We start from the raw sequence: 19,066 nt of genomic DNA on the forward strand, positions 1-19,066 counted from the left end.
ACTTCATATCTCAAATATCTCATACCAAAACCAATAATTCAAATTTTCATGGCAAACTATGATTCATATTCTTATTGAAAACGATGAGCAAGCGATGATACAGACTTTCATCGCAAACAATGATAGAAATTCTAGGAAAAGTAGTTAAAGATACTCACTCTGACGAATGAAATATGCCTACCAGCCATTCAGATTGTCTTGGATCTGAAATGACAACACAGTCCTTGTAATTTACAGCATTAGCAATGATAGTCCATGTGTTACAGAAGGTTAGAAAATTCGCCGTCTATCACTGTTGTCAGTCTTTTAGATCCGCGCATAATCTGATGCTGTCAGAGAATCGCTATCTGACAGCTTGATCCAGAATGAACAGATGGTGCAGGCTAAATAACGGATAAGTTTCGCTAGAACTATCGGATTTAATATAGTGATTGATCTGAAAATACATCAATTGAACTTTTAAGAAATTAATATACGAAATTGAGTCATGCCTGTAGATTCATAATATTTTAGCAATAGTTAGGGCACAGGGGAGTCTTTAAAAATATTACACGAAATACCGTCTTTGATATTGATTTTAATCATCATTATGTACAAAACCAAAGGACATCATCACGTTATATGAAAAGCCGTGAATGATTATTAAGAGAATGTTTTGCAATTGATTATCATTACAAGACATCAAGCACATGCTTTTTCTTCCTACAACTTCCCACTGATGAACTCCCAAGGTTCTTCATAACGTGTGAGTTGTCTTTATGATCGCTGCCTCTGATTAGTTCAAACTCATGCACGGGCTAATTTACCTGCAACCAATCTATTTCATAGTAGAATATATAACAAAACACAAAGAGAAAAATGAATTTGTATCACCTGAAAACAAAACTGGGAAATTAATCTATATATATTTTGTATGTATTATTAACAGTTTGAAGACGAAAAACATCGATAGTTGCCAACCATGTTCTAATTATAGCAAAACGAGTTGGGAGTGCTTATTTACATTTAAAATATTGCCGGAGATTAAATTGATTAGAATTTACTTGAAACATACATTTAATAGTGCCTGAAAAAAATGACAGTTGATTTCTTACTTATTAATGAAGAACCCTCATAAAAGGACTACATGCAAGTGCAACAAACCGTCAATTGCGGCCATGCAGTTGACAAAGTTTTCGATTTCTCTAAATTGCTACAATTTCAAAGCTGAAATATTGTTAAACTAAACTGTAAACTACCAATGAATCTCGTTTTGACATCAAGAGGTTGGTGACGTTATACGTTTTCCTCGAAAATTGTAATTAAAAAACCAAAAAAATCCATGCGAGTTCATCATATTTTGAACCATTGACCCGGAAGTAAAGTGGCAGGAAAACATGTACTTGTGAAGTTGTGCAAGGTACAATTACAATTCCTAAAATTATGATTTGCTATGTATATTCGATCTACTGAATTTATAGAAATACTTGTTATTTAAACTTACGATCAGAATTAGAGGAAAACTAAACTCATATTGAACCGTGATCTTTCATATTTAATAGATTTGTTAAAAAACGAAATTACCGACTTAACACGGTGTTATTTTCTTCTTTACTTGTATCGTCATTCCCATATTGCACGTCCGTGAAATGTAACATACAAGTAAAGTAACAAAGAGAGCATCAGCGTTAATGTCTTATCTACACAGGCTGTGAAACATACCTTCTTGTATAAACACTCCACGTATTCCTCTTTCTGTTTATCCCGCGCTCGTGTTAACTGACTACGAGATTTAACAGGTTGTTCTGTCTGTTATCGCTTGTGTTACATTGTGTTCGGGGGGAATCGCTATTTTATACTTAACAATACGCCAGAGAGAGTTAAAATAATTATTTCAGAACAAAGACGTAATGATATCTGCTGAAGAAGTAGTAATGATGTGAAATTAAATCATAGTTGGAAACCCAGTCATGTCGATTGAATTTTCACGAGGAATGAAATAATAAGCGGGTGTCACGTGTCTTTGTACGTATACCTGAAACTTTCTTGGGTGCATTATAGTTGGGCCATTCACAAGTGAGTTAATTAAGGCATCATTTTAAGTTTAAAAAGAATTGTAGAATTTAGGTTAATTAATTTTTGTTTATCTGTATTACAGGTAATATCTTTTTGAGTAATATTTGAAATCAATTTCAAATTGAATGTGCGTTTAAAAATAAATCTATATTTTAATCAGATGAACACAAAATTTTCGAAAATGCATTAAAATCAATAAATAAAATTACAATTTAGAGGCTGCTAGTTCTTACGTGTATTTTTAGGGACTTTTGAAGACCCGGCGTTTTATCTCGACTGTTTTTGTAACGAGCAGTGACCAATTCAAAGAATCGAGAATAGGGCCCTGAGAACACTATAGGTGGGATCAGGTGTCTAGGAGGGGTAAACATACCTTGTTGACCGGCCATACCCACCGTAATCCCTCTGTCTTGATCATGTAAAAGGAGTAATCGATATTTAGAATTAGTAGAGAACGGTCCAAGAATTGGTATGGAACACGCCAGATGACAATCGACCCAACGGCCCGCTGTGTTTATAAATTAGATCATCATAACGACCATGGAATTTTGCAAAATGCTGACCCTCAACGAGACAGTTGAAACCCCCGTAACATTAACTTATTTGTCAAATAGATGTCGTGGTGTAGAAACTGGTCATACGCAGATATGCTATCGCTTATTAAGTCAGATGGGATACGTAAACACCATATGCAGGGTATAATGGAATATTCCAATTACATATATATGGGAAATTGACGATGGGAAAGATGAAGTCATGCTGTTTGTCATAATGTTTAGTTGTTAGTTTGCTATTAATATGTTCATAAAGTAAAACATTTGAATATGAAGAAGATGTGAAAGACTTTGTGATGTGTTTTATTTCGAGTTTAGTAGGATTATCGAATTGACATATGAAAATAATCATTATACCCCCCGCAACAAGTTGGAGGGGGGGGGGGGGTATACTGGAATCGGGTTGTCTGTCCGTCCGTCCGTAGACGCAATGGTTTCCGGGCTCTAAAGCATTATCCTTTCCACCTACTGTCACCATATCATATATATGGACTACCCATGGGATGAAGATGTTCCCTATCGATTTTGGGGTCAAAGGTCAAGCGCACTGGACATCGAAGTAGCAATATGGTTTCCGGGCTCTAAAGCGTTATCCTTTCCACCTACAGTCACCATATCATAAATATGGACTACCCATGGGATGAAGATGTTTCCTATCTATTTTGGGGTCAAAAGGTCAAAGGTCAAGCGCACTGGACATCGAAGTAGCAATATGGTTCGGTTTGTCATGCCATTTGTTTTTTACACTCAGAAAAGAGGTAGTTTATACCTATCACCAACACCCTTTGGGATATTGGGGTAAGCGGGGGGTATTCTTAGTGAGCATTGCTCACAGTACCTCTTGTTTTGTTAATAGCTATAGTAACCGCATCATTGTATTCAAATGTCTAAAGCCAAAAGCAAGTCCGACTTATCTTCTTCTCATGTAAAAGTTTTTGAATAAATTTTACCTCATACGAATACCGAAAACAAAATCCAGGTGGGTAGATAAAGGAGCAGAATTTGTGGCCATGGAAAACTCCAACACGTGTAATATAATATTAACAATTCTAGTTTTATTGAATGAACTGGATATTGCAGAAAATAAGCAGGTACCTAAGAAGAATAACGGAAAAGTAACATTTATATTAATGTATTCCAAACGCAGCGTTTTCTTTCCTTAATTTTCTAAGCTTTCGATTTCTAAATATCTATCAAACGATAGTTTACTAGCCTAGTTGATATTGCAGAAGTTTCAACAGTCTCGATTAAAGTCAATATTTCGCAAATTCTATGGTCGTTATAATGGTCTTATTTGTAGATAAAATCTGTCGTTAGGTTGAATGCTGTCTGACGTGTTTCACAACAATTGTTAGATTTTGACTACAGATTACTCTGTTTACCTGATAAAGATAGAGGACTCACGGCGGGTGTGACTTGTCAACAGGGGATGCTTACTCTTCCTGGGCACCTGATCCCACCTCTGGTGTGTCCAGGGGTCCGTGTTTGTCCTACTCTTAATTTTGTATACTTTACAGGATTTATGAGATTGATCACTGTTTAGCTTCACTTTTCTGAATGAGTCAATAGAACAACATTAATTTACAAACGGGTAAGTAGAAAAGAAATGAGGTAACACATATATGAGTGAAGTACATGTTTATGCGTGTTCTTATTGCAAGAGCGTGATAAACGTAGACAGAAGAAGAACTCTAATTTTAAAGGCTTTCCATCTGTCGTGACAAGTTTATATGCAGCATGCCAATAATTCCTCTAGGAGGAAACCGTGGTAAAAATATCGTTTTCTCTCTTATTGTTTGCTCTGTATTATATAACGTAATGTATACTAAATACTTGAGTCCTTAAGTCAACAGATGTCAGCATAATTCTGTTATGAAACTCTGATCCTAACAAAGTACACAACGGAAATGGGACGTTTCAATAAAAGGAAAATATGGCTTTCACTCCTGTAAATATTTAATCATAGCAAACAAAAATAACAAGTTATATACTATATTCAAAATGCTTAATGAATTATACCCGAATACAACATTGACCCAAATATATGAATCACAAGCATACTAGATGAGTGAAAAATTCTCGACGGGACAAACAGCTAGATTGAACAAACAACCACCACCAACCCCAACCCCCTCTCTCTCCATAATATTCACATGTAATTAACTCCTTTGTCCTAAGGAAGAGACGGGTTGTCCAGAAAATTTGACAATTTCAATGTTCGTGTCGTTGGGTGTCATTATGCTATATACAAGGTCCAGCACTTGATGACAGCATGTAGAAGCACTATGTTAGGTTCTCTTATTTCATGACATACTTAGAGTGAATAATTATGGTTTCATCGGGAAGGAAAGTTTATCCTTTAAGCTTATCGTAACTGTGTTTTCAATTGCATTCAGTGCTCTCCGTGATGGAGACATGCCGCCATTTTTGACTCAATAGCAGAGCGTTGTGTGTGACTTATGCGCCGTGCGTGTGTCCGGTACACACGATGTCCATTTCATTCGCTGAACTCGACAAGACAGAAACGTGCTCTCTGGAGACCTGAACAGATGAAACGATTTACAAGATTGCGTTTCCTCTGATGAAGCGCATTTCAAACAACCAGTACTGAATAAAGACAACTTCAAAATCGCTATTCCTCAGAAACTGCTTGTACATATTTACGATCCAAGTTAAAGGAACTTCATTTTAGACTGGATGAAATGGAGCGATACCGAAGGCTTAAATGCTTAAAAATATACCGGGAATTCCCAAAAGATAAGGATGAAAATACTGATAAACTTGTCATCAATAACTTCATAATTAAATTAAAATTCAATAAATTGAGGGGATTGGCCAGCAGACCTAGCCGATATGAGCCCTCTCCCTAATGACACAACAGGACATGTATACATGTATGTAGAACATTTTATGACAAATAAAATTAATTTAGAGTGTACAAATAAAAAAAGAAGAAGAAAAGTCAACACCTGTATCATATTTGTATACAGTACAATTTAGTGTACTATATAGGTATATGTACATCCTTAAAAATATGTAATATACATTAAATGTATTTGAAGGTTACGTAAATCTTGTGGGCTTCCATGAGAATGACAATGTCATTAACAATGATCCGTTCACTGACCGTTATAACGACCATAGAATTTGCGAAATGCTGACTTTAAACGAGACTGTTGAAACCCCTGTACCATCAACTTGTTTGTCAGTAGACTGCATCGATTTAAAAACTGACTATACGCAGAACAAGCTCTTGTGTATCGAATCATTTGAGAGATATAAATACCATATGCAGATGATAATGGAATATTGCTACACAAATATGGGAAGTTCACGAAAGAGAAGCTGAAATCATCCCGTTTGTCATTAAGTTGAGTTGTTAGTATGCCGTTAATATCTACTTTCAATAAAATAGCTAAGTATGAAGCAGAAGTGGACGACTCAGTGGTGTCTTTTATTTCGAGCTCGCAGGGATATATCGAATCGACAAATGAATGAAAGTTACTATTGTTAATAGATAAAACGTCGTCGATATATCTAAATGTCAAATTGAAGGCCACAGCAAGATATTTCTTCTTCTCACGTAGAAGTTTCTGAATAAATTCTGCTTTCTATGAATATAACAGGTCAGATAATAAAGGAGCACAATTCGTGCCCATGGGAATTCCGACAGACTGTTAAAAGACCTGATCACCAAAGACCACAAAGATATTGTCAACGATGACCCCTAGCATATTTGTTTATCTCAACTTCAGCATACTTGTGCGTGGAATCAGAGTGGTGGTTTAACAAATTAATTTTTAGGATGACTGATCACTAAATAAGAATATTTCCGTTTTCCATTTTTGTTGAAGAAGCAACTGTCTATGATTTTAAAATAAAAATTAAAATACATGAGGATATGAACTGCGAAGCTTCATGGTAACGCACTTCATAAAGTTGAACAAGTTGATGTTACAGAGGTTCAACAGTCTAGTTTAAAGTACAACCTACCATTGGGTCAAATGCTGTCTGGTGTGTTTTATACCGATTGTTAGGCCGTTTGTTTGGCACACTGATTTGAATACGGATTACCCCGTTTACCTGATCAAAATATAGGGCTCACGGCGAGTGTGACCGATCGACATGGTGTGCTTACTCCTCCTAGGCACCTGATTCCACCTTTGGTATACCCAGGGGTCAGTGTTTGCCCAACTCTCTGTTTTGTATTCCTTATAGGAGTTATGCGATTTATCGGTTACTTATCTTCAGCTTTCATGAAGTATGCCAGCGTGAAGCGTCGCAGTGCATACCCTCATGTATTTTAAAAGATGATATTTATTTCATGTATAGAGAAATAGCTACATATCAGATTGTTGTTATCATGTAAAATGTGCAATGATGACTCTGGAATTCTATATCATAGTATAAGTGCATTTTGTGATCTTCACAGAGGTGGGTGATTATTTTTGCTTTTACTGCATGTCAAATTACAATGATTAAATCCTTATCTTCTGCGTTCGGCTGATATATTATATAAATGATATTTCTTTTTGCACTTTCTTGCCATGCCCTTTGGGCCATATCTTGATTTAAACAATATTTCATGCTATCTTATATTTTTACAATATATTGAACAGAAAATTCTCATTAGTATACACTGCATTCGTCATGGGTTTTTTAAAAAAGAAACTAATACGACGTGATTTTTGATAATAGACAACCAGTATTTAACAACCAAAATACGATCACAGGCATTCTGCAATTTTTGTTCGGGATCAGAATTCGTGACTCCCACAAAGACCATTTTTCGATAGCTGGTTTTTTCCAAATCTAATTTCTATTCACAAAAAAGAATAAAAATATACCCTTCGGAAAAGAATCCAATGAATATCCTTCCCCTGGCTTTCCTAGAACAGATAAACAAAACAAACCGAAGCAATAAGATATCTAGACAAGATGGCAACTCATTGTGTCTGGTCATTTGAACCTGTGCTCGGAAACTGTTGCCCAGTACCTCAAACAGCACACGAGATGAAAATGACCTTATACTCATAAGTGGTTAATGACAGGCCCTCCACCCCCTTGATCTCCTTTCTAGTGATATTCAGCTTAGTCATTTTTTAATTAATTATATCTATATCCCGCTCATGCAAAATTTATTTTCAGTTTAATACAGGGCATGGGGGAATCAATGAATTTAATTTTGATTAAAGATGCGTCTTTTATCAAGCTATCCTCAAGAATCTATTGTAATGCGCCTTTGAATTGATAGGTGTCTCTTTACAGAATTACTGATCAATTAGAATGCATCATTGCCAGGAAACGAAGCATATATTAACGTAGTCATCACCTGTTATTAAAGCAAAGTTCACTGTTAGTTCGTGGTATACAATTTATAGTAACCGCAAACTTCATTTATAATTATTAAAACACATGTACATGTACCAGCGATTAAGGAGAGCCACATAATTCAATAATATTTATTATCCTTCAGAATGATACAGTCAAAATTTCATTGGTCGAAGGCTGGTCACGTGGAGGGAGACAATTCGTGATGTCTCCCTCACGCGCAGGATGACAACTGTGTTGTCTCCTTTTAAAATATAAATTCCAATGGCACAACTCACAAGCGAGAAAGCTCTATTAAAAATAATTGAAAATATGCGGGATCGTTAATCATAAACTTCAGCGTCAACATTAACGATCACATATAACAACCGAGAAGAAAAATATTTCCATTTTAATGCAATTTTGCATTTCACTTGATGTTTACGTTTTTGTCTTGAAATACGTTACGAAATGTTTACGTTTGACATTATGTTTTGCGTCATTCTATTGTGACGTCACAACTCTCAAACCTCAATGTTTTGCTTTCGTTAACATATATATCTAATAAATGTATGACATTGAGTGTAAAACAAAATAATGTATGTAGTTGAAAGTAACATTGATTTCACCCCTTGAAAACTATTGAAAAGTTATCAGAATTTTCTACAGAGAAAGTTATTACGAATATGTTGACGTTTTGAATAAAAAAGATACGTGGCACAAGTCAATAAATGTGTGATAGTTTTTCTTAACGTTCAGATTCTTCAGGATAATAAAACTATTATGGACTGTTTAGCAGGGAGACATCACAAATTATTAGGTCTGAGTAGGGTTATCACCTTCGGGCGCATTGGCGCCCTTGGGTGATAACCCTACTAAGACCTATAATAATTTGTGATGTCTCCCTGCTAAACAGTCCATAATTGTATAATATACCCTAATTGACTGTAGATGCACAGACATTGTGTTAAATTTCCTGGAGTGACATATACTGTACGAGTACCTGTACATTATAATTATGTCCGTTGGGTCGGGTGTAAAACATTAATTATATATTTGTTACATAATACTGGAGGTTTGCATTCCTGATATGAACACAGGCATGCGCTGGTGAAGGGCTGCAAAATTTAGGCCTATGCTCGGCGCTTATGGCCATTGAGCAGGGAGGGGTCTTTATCGTGCCACACCTACTGTGACACGGGACCTCGGTTTTTGCGGTCTCATCCGAAGGACCGCCCCATTTAGTCGCCTCTACGACAAGCAAGGGGTACTGAGGACGTATTATAACCCGGATCCCCGGGGGACTTGAATAATTCCTACTAATGATACCAATGCAACATAATTGTCGTTAATCTTTATAACCAATCCATCTCCGTTGTATTTTACGCTTAGATTTAATGACAGTTTTAAATCTTTTACGGAGTATTTGATTAGTTTACTGACAAGACTGAAAAGTGCATGTAACTTTGATTTGTGAAATATCTGGACATACAACACGATGCTCCGAGATAAAACCCACAATTCTGAGATTTCTATTCACCCATTCAAGTGGCTCTTACTGCTGCTTAATGTCTTGTTTCTTATAAAATTAAACACAATCATATCGATAAAAGAACCATATGCTATTATGGAAAACAAATGGCGGAGGCTCAGGACGTGAACCAATTCGTTCATTAGAGGAAGCGGAAATTGTTTTCGTAATAATAGAATGTTTCAATTAAACAACTATTTTCTGCCTAACATGGAGCGGAAGCCAGTGTGTGTTCTGTTCCATCGTCTAGAACGGTTGTCTTTGATCACGCAAAAAAGAAGAGATAAATTAAAAGTCATTTTCTTGAACACTGGCTATAGACAGACAATATAAATCATTCCTTTGTCATCGGTATGGCCGTATGACTATATTAAGTGCAGAATTCCCAGATTTGTCCAGAGAACTACTCAATCACGACGTCACGTAAACCTAAAACGTTCAACGTCGGTAGTGGGTATTTCTTTCATTTATAGAGAAAGGCATGGGTTTTTCCGTTAGGACTTCAGAAACGAAAGCCGCGCGTCACGGCAGGTGTTAACACGAATAAGGACCCTCACTGCTACAACCTTGAGTGTCATGCATGGGTTGAATTTTTAAAAAAAAAAAAAGAAGGCATTTCACGTCGAGTTGGTGACGTCCCTAAATGAGTGGAAAATTCTTGAATGGGACGTAAAAATTATGGATCCCCCCACCCCTAGAAAACTAACAAACAAGAGAGGAATGACTCCCACTCAGGAAGAGTACTGTAATCTCTAGCACCGGGCATGATGAGCTGCATCCCGCTTAACTCACAATGCCAACAAAGACATTGAAAATGTTAGATAATTTGGTTTAATTCAACGTGTACAGCAAAACACTTAGCGGTAGTTAGCATCATTGAACTGTTCTAAGTAGCTAAATTGTATGCTATTTTGTTTCTGAATTTCTCAAGTTTCACAAATTGACGCAAGATCTTGAAAGCGTGCGAGCACTGTGTTGGAAATTTATTTAATCAAAGGCGCCGCTGGTGACATGATCTCATTTAACGACAAGCAGTGAGCGTCGTGTTTTCGAAATAAGAATAAAATAAACTACAGAAATGGAGGCGCTGTTATGATATAGAAAGAGTTTAGACTTCCTAAATCGCACAGTGAATGACAAGATATCACACATCAGCAAGAAAATTAGCTCTTCTTGTTAGCTTCAATTCCCCGTTTTTACACGTATAAAAGGCTTCAGACGAATAAATGTTCAATATCATTATAGCTTCGAAATGCCAAGAATGCATACAATGCGATGCCCTTTGGGAAAAAACGATCTTCCAGGATTTGGTTTTCCCAACTCTGTTGTTGTATTTTGATATCTTAATTCTAAATGTTAATTTTAAATACGCGGTCAACTCGTACACTTCGATAGTATGTATTTCTCATTTCATTTCAAGATTTATATTTTTGTGCTTCGAGACAAAAAAATATCGTGGTTGGTGACGTTGACTAGGAGGATCTGAATTCGTGGGTATTACGAAACTACAAGAATAAGATCCCCGTGAAATTTAGATAATAAATTGATCGAGTTTTACCTTTTTTCGTGTTGATGTATTGTGTGTTGCTAGACCCCCTTCAACGTTTTCAGTTAAAATGTATATGTCTTGAAAGGTGTAAAATAGTTCAACATGAATTCTGTTATACAGTGTGTATTTAAAAAAACAACCCAAAACTATTATTTTCTAGAAAATCTACCATCCACCACTTCATATGGATTCGGCGTTCAGGTCTTGTTTTCATTAGTGCAACTTCCAAAACGACAATCTGTGATAGAGGCTCTTAATAAAAAAAAGTTAAGGTCCTATTACACAGTACAGGGTATTCATAGAAAACTAAACAAGTCTCACCATTTAATGATTATTATTGAGACTGCCACTTTGCTAATAAGGTGATAAATTAAAATATTGTACAGGAATTCGATACAAAAACGTGATCAATAGTCCGCGCAGACTCCCGCGAAATGACGGATGTCGTTTACAGGTTTTGTCACATCCAAGCAGCTGGTTACACAAAAGATACATTTATCATACCATTGCATCCGTTATACGAGCGAACAATAAAGTTTTGCAAGAATCACGTTTACTTTGAACAATAAAGTCTCGCAATAATGACAGAAGAAGATAATGAAGAGGGGTTCGTGACATTGACACACACACACATCTATATATATATATATATATATATATATATATATATATATATATGTGTATATATATATATGTGTGTGTATATATATATATATATATCAAAGAAATAGAATAAACAGTACACAAAATTATAATTTTAACTTTGTGTACTGTTTATTCTATTTCTTTTAATATCTTATACCGGACACTAATTTAAAAAAAACCAATTTATATATATATATATCTCACGTAGAAATATAGTGTGTGTTTGTATTTCATTTACACATGCCGAATTGCGTACATAAGAAAATCCAAATTTAAAAACAAAATTAGCATCTGTGCGATTTATTAACACCCATTCCCTCCTGACAGGTACATACATTAAAGGCACCGGATACTTCTACTTTCATGGGATCAATTAATTATTCCTGCAATCTGGTAATACTTCCCAAATATTAGATGTTGAAATACATGATATGTACGAGAATTGACTGAGGCGTACCTATATTTATAATTGTCACCTTACCTTCCGTAGATCTCTTATGTTCACATACAATGGAACCTCCGGGTTCCTGAAACCTCTCCGTTGAAGCTCAGTTCAGCGTATTAATACATAAGTCAACAGGCGGTAACTATATCCTACTATTGTGATGAGTCGCCGTTGGCAAGTGACGTACGAGCCAAGGAACTCACGCTTCAACTGATAAACATCTTGTCAAATTCTTCACTGAAGGCAAATCGGCATGCATAATTATTTGACCATGAGAAAGAAGATGCTGTAATCTGTTTCGATTTCATATCAATCTCATGTCTGTACGCTTTGAGTACCTTGGTGGACAGAGGGTGAATCTTCTAAGACGATGTCAGTAAGTCATGTACACGCCTCAGCGGAAGAGATATTATTTTGCATAAGCCTTTTTCTGATATGGAGTGTAACATTAATGAGCATGACGTTGTTCCTAAACGAATTAATCGACAATATACATGTACCTAAACATCCTAACAATCTACAGTAGGTTTACTGTAATTTTCATAAGGGTAGAAATAATTAGTATCGACCTTTATCACCGAGTCAAATGTGACATTTAATTAATGCAGCTTTCTTCCAACCTTGATAAAATTATTTTCCAATGTGGTCTTGTATACATGTACATATAAAGGCGAGCAATTCTTCCCCCACTAAACGCTATTATACGACAAAAGCTGTGCAAAGATTTTCCTTCAATCGTGATAAGTTTGATTGACGTAGCACTTGTTCACATCAAACCGAGCCGAGAAACGAACAAAATCGAGAATAATATGTGATTCTAAAATGATAGAAAATATGTTGATAAGTGTAACTTAGAATTCATAAACTCCTCGTGTGACATTTCTTTGATTTGTTGCATGGATCAAAATTAAATATTCAGATATTGTTCTTTGAGCTTACATAATTTCATTTGCAGAGGAAAATAATTTAAAAGATTCCAAATATGTAGATTATCGTTGTTATACCATGCATAAATTTAACATTCTATGTAAGGCTATATATACCAATCCATGGTACCAACTCCCTATACCATCGTCAATGAACACGCTTACAACGAAACCATTTTTCTCATTCAGTACAACAGTGTATCATTCTTGTTAACAATGTAGATTATTGATACTTGTGGGTTTTTTTCGTGGTGTGTGATGTTTGTTTATTTAATATGTTTCTTAATAAAGACGCGGGTTGCGTCGCAATTTTGAGTTTTAAATAACCAACAGTGTCGTGGCCATATATCCAAATTGTGTTTTTGAAAAATCACAGTGTCCGGTATAAACTATTAAAAGAAATAGAATAAACAGTACACAAAGTTAAAAATTTAACGCAAGCGCTTTCATTTTATAATCCTCAGGCGTTACATTTTAAAATAGTCTAACTTTGTGTACTGTTTATTCTATTTCTTTTAATATATATATATATATATATATATATATATATATATATATATATATATAGTTCCAACAACATACGATACCTAAAAGTGTCGCATCCACAACATGGATACAAGGTCAAATACAAAAAATTATACAAAGCACCAAAATGACCTTCGACACGAACAATCTGATTGTCAAATTTTCGGGACAAACGAAAAGAATAAAGAATTGCATAATGTGGCCAATATTAACACTACAGAGAATAATAACAATATGTGTTTGTGAAACACAAATACCTCGATAATAGCCAATTCCGAAGATGGCCAAGGTCACAAGGACAAATATCTTGGTACCAGTAGAAAGATCTTGTCACAAGAAATGCTCATGTACAATATGAAAGTTTTAAAAAAGTAGGTCAAATGTCAAAGTCAAAAGGTTTAGTACCCACGGAAAGGTCTTGTCACAAGGAAATCAAAGCTCTACACTTACTGTTCAAAAGTTATTAGCTAGGCTAAAGTTTCAGACAGAATGACAGACAGGACAAAAACAATGTGCCCCCGATCTTCGATCTCGGTGGCATAAAAACTACATATAAATACATCTAGCACTACAACTGCACTAATCTACAAACTTATTTACAACGCAGACTACATGTTTTTTGGTTTTTAGATAACTCCCAAAAGCAATCCAAAATAGAGAGTTGGGCAAACACTGACCTCTGGGTATACCAAAGGTGGGATCAGGTGCCTAGGAGGAGTAAGCATCCCCCGTCGACCGGTCACACCCGCCGTAAGCCTTATATCCCGGTTAGGTATACAGAGTAGTCCGTAGCCAGGATCAGTGTGCCAAGATCTAATTAAACTTGAATCTATTTCCATAACTACATGACGATGCTTGCATATTGTTTTAAATAATCAATTGTACCCCTACAGTACTTCAGATGATAATCAAAATATGATCCTATTTTCCTTTTTATATCATAATGCTTTAAGCCAAGGTTTCCTTGATAGTCGAATACAATAAAAGTTTACATATTGACGTCAGATAGAAATTCTTGAAACGGACACCATGCATCATACAATGCATCATAGTTCACACGAGTTTTTTCAGCTGAGGTGGGATAAAGGGATGACATAACTAGACCTGTTACACAATACCCACGCGTGCTCATGATTACAGGTATGTAGCTGAATACCTGAAGGACATATCATGGTTCACTTAAAGTTACAGAATACATTGAATTCCTTTGACCTCGAGATTTATCAGTAATTATAGCGTAATGAAGAGTGTGCAAATCTTAACATCAACTATAGTCTCTTAGAAAATGTCCTATCAAAATCATGTTCACAGACAGACGGACAGACATTGCCGGATCAAATATAATTTCCGAAACATCGATTGCGGGGGGAGGAGGGTATAATGACATTATGACGTAAGATACATGGCGCATGTGCATAGACTAGTAATACCGCATATGAACATCATTTTCCGTCGATGGAGAAAGTGACATTATAAATTAGTACAAGCACTCCGCAACCGAAATAAGCATTTTGAGAAAACTTTATATAAAGATATTGTGTGGCACTGAAATGTAAATATAATAATCTTTATCGTGAAATTATATGACCAAGCTTGCTTCTCACAAATAGAACAGTTCGTTAGAAAACAAGTGAAAGTGTCGATAATTTGAACTCGGCCAGAGAGAGAGAGTGTGATTCGATTTTCTGTCATCTCATAAATGAAATGAATATTGTTTTTCAAAAAATTGAAAATGACTATGCATTATACCAACAAGCACTTGTACACTTCTCAACTATACAATCAATGGATTTGACATTTGTTAACTTTGTATTTGAGTTAATTATTCTACATTGTAGCACAAATAACATTCAAAAGGTTTTACACGTCATCGGTCAAGAAATATCCCCTTTCAATCAAAGTATCATGGATTGACATTAAGACGTTAATTGTTTTCTCAAGTGTCCAGCTTCGTGATTAAACAAAGCGGTATAACTGTCCATGATTATAACTCTGTTCGACCTGGTGTCTGGAAATTAGATTCAATTTATTCACTATCCGCGACAGACATAAGTCGTTAAAACAGGTAGTGACAGTTCCATCGCCGTCACGGGTCCTCGGAGATGACCTTAAAAACGGATGTCCCGTGTCGCCAGGGCCGTAAATTAACCTTCAATTTGGAGGAGGCAGGAAATTAGGCGGGGGTCTGGGGGCCGCCCAGGCCCCCAGACGCTGAGCACATTTTGTGCACACTGAACACGTTTCGTGCAAAATCCTTGATTCTAGGGCCTTCTAAGATGTTACTTGACTAACTCATTCTAAAAGAAAGATTTGGAATGCTTTTTAAGGGAGGTATCATGTTCTTAGTTATTGGAAACAACATAAATTCTAATTAACTTTAAATTTTAATTTTTTTTGGCTCAAAAGTTGGAGGAGGCAGCTGCCTCCTCCGCCTCCATGTAATTTACGGCCCTGGTCGCAGTAGGTGTGGCACGCTAGGAAACCCCACTGCTCAAAGGCCGTAAGCTCTGAGCAAAAACCAAGATTTAAATTGAAGCCCCTCGCTGGTCTTGGTGACGTCTCCATATGAGTGAATGATACATCACTGTCCCTGTTCTCATTCTCTGCACCAGTTTTTCATCTAAATCTTCATATTCTGTTCTCTATTCAGAGCTACTTTGTGGATACGAGTAGTTGTATCATTACTGAACCAGCAGTGTAGATTACAGCTTTATCTCCAGTTGGGTTGAAAGGGAAGTTGAATTTTCTGGAAAGTTTAAGAATCTCGGAGACTGATGACTACTCATTGCTTGTGTGTATACCTGTACCACCACCGTAACAGCGTTCGTATTTAATCTGTTGTAAGATATAATTACAACGTTTACTCTGTTTTTGTCTTGAAATTCTCTCCAATCTAGTCTAAATATAATGCATAGTAAACAAGGAACCATTCATCAATATTTATTGCTAGTGCCCTCGGGTGATATAGCATGTAGGTTGCACCACTCTATTAATTTTGCCTATATGTTCTTACCAAAATTACTCACCTTTGACCTGACCCTGCTTCCTTAAAGTAAACTTTTCAGAAGTTGTACTTTCACATCATGTAGTACAGTTCTTAATGAGCAGTTTCATACCAAAAAATACATACCCATCCAGCAAGGCGTGAAAGTGTGTTTACATCGAAGTCAAGCACGTGCAAAATCAGCTGGTCAAAAGCCAAATCACCCACCTCTACAACAAAAATTCAAAAAAATATTTAAATCCTTCTTTCATGGTTTTTACTCACAAAATTTCAAACACAATACTTGAATTTACATGTCACAAAAAATTGGAGAGCCTACCTCATAAGGAAAGTCCCATAAAATATGCAAAGTTCCAGGAATTATTTTCTTTCGGCCATTTTTCGACGTGAACCTTCACATAAATAGAGTGATGCAACCTGCATACGTTAGTGTTTTTGCAACTAATGCGCATGCTTGGGTGCCATAACGCGGCATTCTGGGAGTCATATAGAACAGTAGTCTCGAATTTTATTTTAATTTAAATCCCCGATGATCAAAACTTTTTACACGAGTAATAAATTGTGTTTAAAAAGAATTTACTGGTATCTCTCTGATTTTTGTTCTGTATGCTGTACATATAATAGCAACAACCACGCTCGCTAGGTGGCGCGTCATATTCTATTTTTATTTCTACAGGAAAAGTGGGACGAGGTTCCACCCTATTTTTTACGGACTAGTGTGATAGTTGGACTTTTGTTTTATTATTTTACATTATACTTTGATTTAATTCAGATTCTCATTCATTTATTCATTCATGCTTGCATTCATTCATGCACAGCGCTACTAACTTTAGTGTTTTGTGTGTACGTGTTTAAATAAACCTAAACACCCCCATTTCTTATAATGGTTAAGTCCAGGTCCCAGGTATTGATTAGCCTAGGTGAGAGTATGTACATTTTAATAGGTAATGTACTGGATTTAAATTTCTATTGGCTGGTTATTTGTATTTTGGCCAATGGCAGACCCTGGCGGGAATTTCAGGGTGCTTTCAGGTATTTTTTCAAAGTGAGTAGTTAGTGATTTGCTAGGCCAGTAGAAGAATAGTTTGTCTTACATAGGTGTGACTACTACATTTCATAAATCTAAAAGTACTTGGATTATTCTATACAACACCTTTACTTGTAAGTAAAATAACCTATTTAAAATCTATAAAATCACTGATTTAATTCTCTAAGTAATTAATGAATGAGAAGTTATATTTTAAATAAATTGCCAAACTTGTATGAAAGAGAAGAATGGAAGTTGCTAAATGTTATGAATGTTTATTTTAATTCATGCATCCTTAAATAAGAAGGGTTTGTGAATATTGTTATAATTGATATTTTAATAGGTCAATATATAAAGCCCAGTTTTGAGCCAACACTGTATAAGGGCTAACTCGGTTCCATAAACCGGTATGTAATGTACATATGATTGATCTAATCTAATTACTATATTTTAATCACAGAAATAAATGTGAATTATAAATTAATGACCTAAGCATTAATTTCTATTAATTGAATGTTCTGTGTATTTGTTATTGTTAAAATATGATGTCTTAGTATGGTCTATGTGTTGTTTGTATGTTTATATGTTGCCATTGTTTTAGGGTCATCTCATCTCATGTCATCTCATCTCGTCTATATTTTATTCCTTATGATTGGTGAATAAATGAACTCGCTACCCTACAACCATCTTGTGTTACAACGGTTACAAAAATGGCGCCCAACATGATTTAGGAAAACGAATTGGTGGTTCCCGCGCACTTCATCCCGTGTACGAATGGTGCTCCATATTATGATGTCATCAACCGGAAGTGGCATTCTCAATTTAATGCGTGTTTCACTTCAACTGTGTTATGATTGTGCTGTGATTTCAGGGCCGTAAATTACATGGAGGCGGAGGAGGCAGCTGCCTCCTCCAACTTTTGAGCCAAAAAAAAATTAAAATTTAAAGTTCATTAGAATTTATGTTGTTTCCAATAACTAAGAACATGATACCTCCCTTAAAAAGCATTCCAAATCTTTCTTTTAGAATGAGTTAGTCAAGTAACATCTTAGAAGGCCCTAGAATCAAGGATTTTGCACGAAACGTGTTCAGTGTGCACAAAATGTGCTCAGCGTCAAGTAACATCTTAGAAGATGCCCGCCTAATTTCCTGCCTCCTCCAAATTGAAGGTTAATTTACGGCCCTGGATTTCATGTGTATTCTGTGAATTAATTCACTAGGACTAGAAACTGATGACTTGGTAAGCCAAACTTTATTTTGCATTGAAATTGTTTTAAGAACAAGGGTATACCTCATCTGTGTCACGTGATTCTGATCGATCAGCGGTTAACACCAAATCCAGATCATTTCATTTTCTGTGCTTATTTTGAAGACTGTATATTCACTGCATCATGATTGTATTTTTTGTGTGTGTTAAAAACCATGGTATATTTCAGTGAGAGTGGTGTTAAAGAGCGGTTCGAAGTTATTCTTTAAAAAAAATATATTTAATCCG

General features: G+C 35.7%; 1 protein-coding gene and 1 long non-coding RNA gene across 5 annotated transcripts in view; one reads left to right on the forward strand and one right to left on the reverse strand.

Annotated features, from left to right (window-relative positions):
• The window catches only part of LOC125670918 (somatostatin receptor type 2-like), a 60,118-nt gene extending 41,884 nt beyond the window's left edge, over window positions 1–18,234 (reverse strand). The window contains exons 1-2 of one of the 4 annotated variants that reach the window (XM_048906354.2): window positions 16,671–18,234; window positions 159–204 (exon numbers count right to left, since the gene is read on the reverse strand). The gene's annotated coding sequence lies outside the window, so the exon portion shown is untranslated. Of the gene's footprint in view, window positions 1–158; window positions 205–1,701; window positions 1,806–12,125; window positions 12,279–16,670 lie in introns of those variants that run through there. The other 3 variants (XM_048906353.2, XM_056161139.1, XM_048906356.2) reach the window with 3 other exon arrangements.
• LOC130053719 (uncharacterized) lies at window positions 1,801–2,879 on the forward strand. The gene is made up of 2 exons (XR_008802069.1): window positions 1,801–2,055; window positions 2,301–2,879. It is a non-coding gene; the product is annotated as an uncharacterized LOC130053719 (long non-coding RNA).
• Window positions 18,235–19,066: the final 832 nt, after the last annotated feature.

The sequence above is a fragment of the Ostrea edulis genome, chromosome 4 (genome assembly GCF_947568905.1).
Source record: "Ostrea edulis chromosome 4, xbOstEdul1.1, whole genome shotgun sequence".
In the NCBI taxonomy this organism is placed as follows: Eukaryota; Metazoa; Mollusca; class Bivalvia; order Ostreida; family Ostreidae; genus Ostrea; species Ostrea edulis.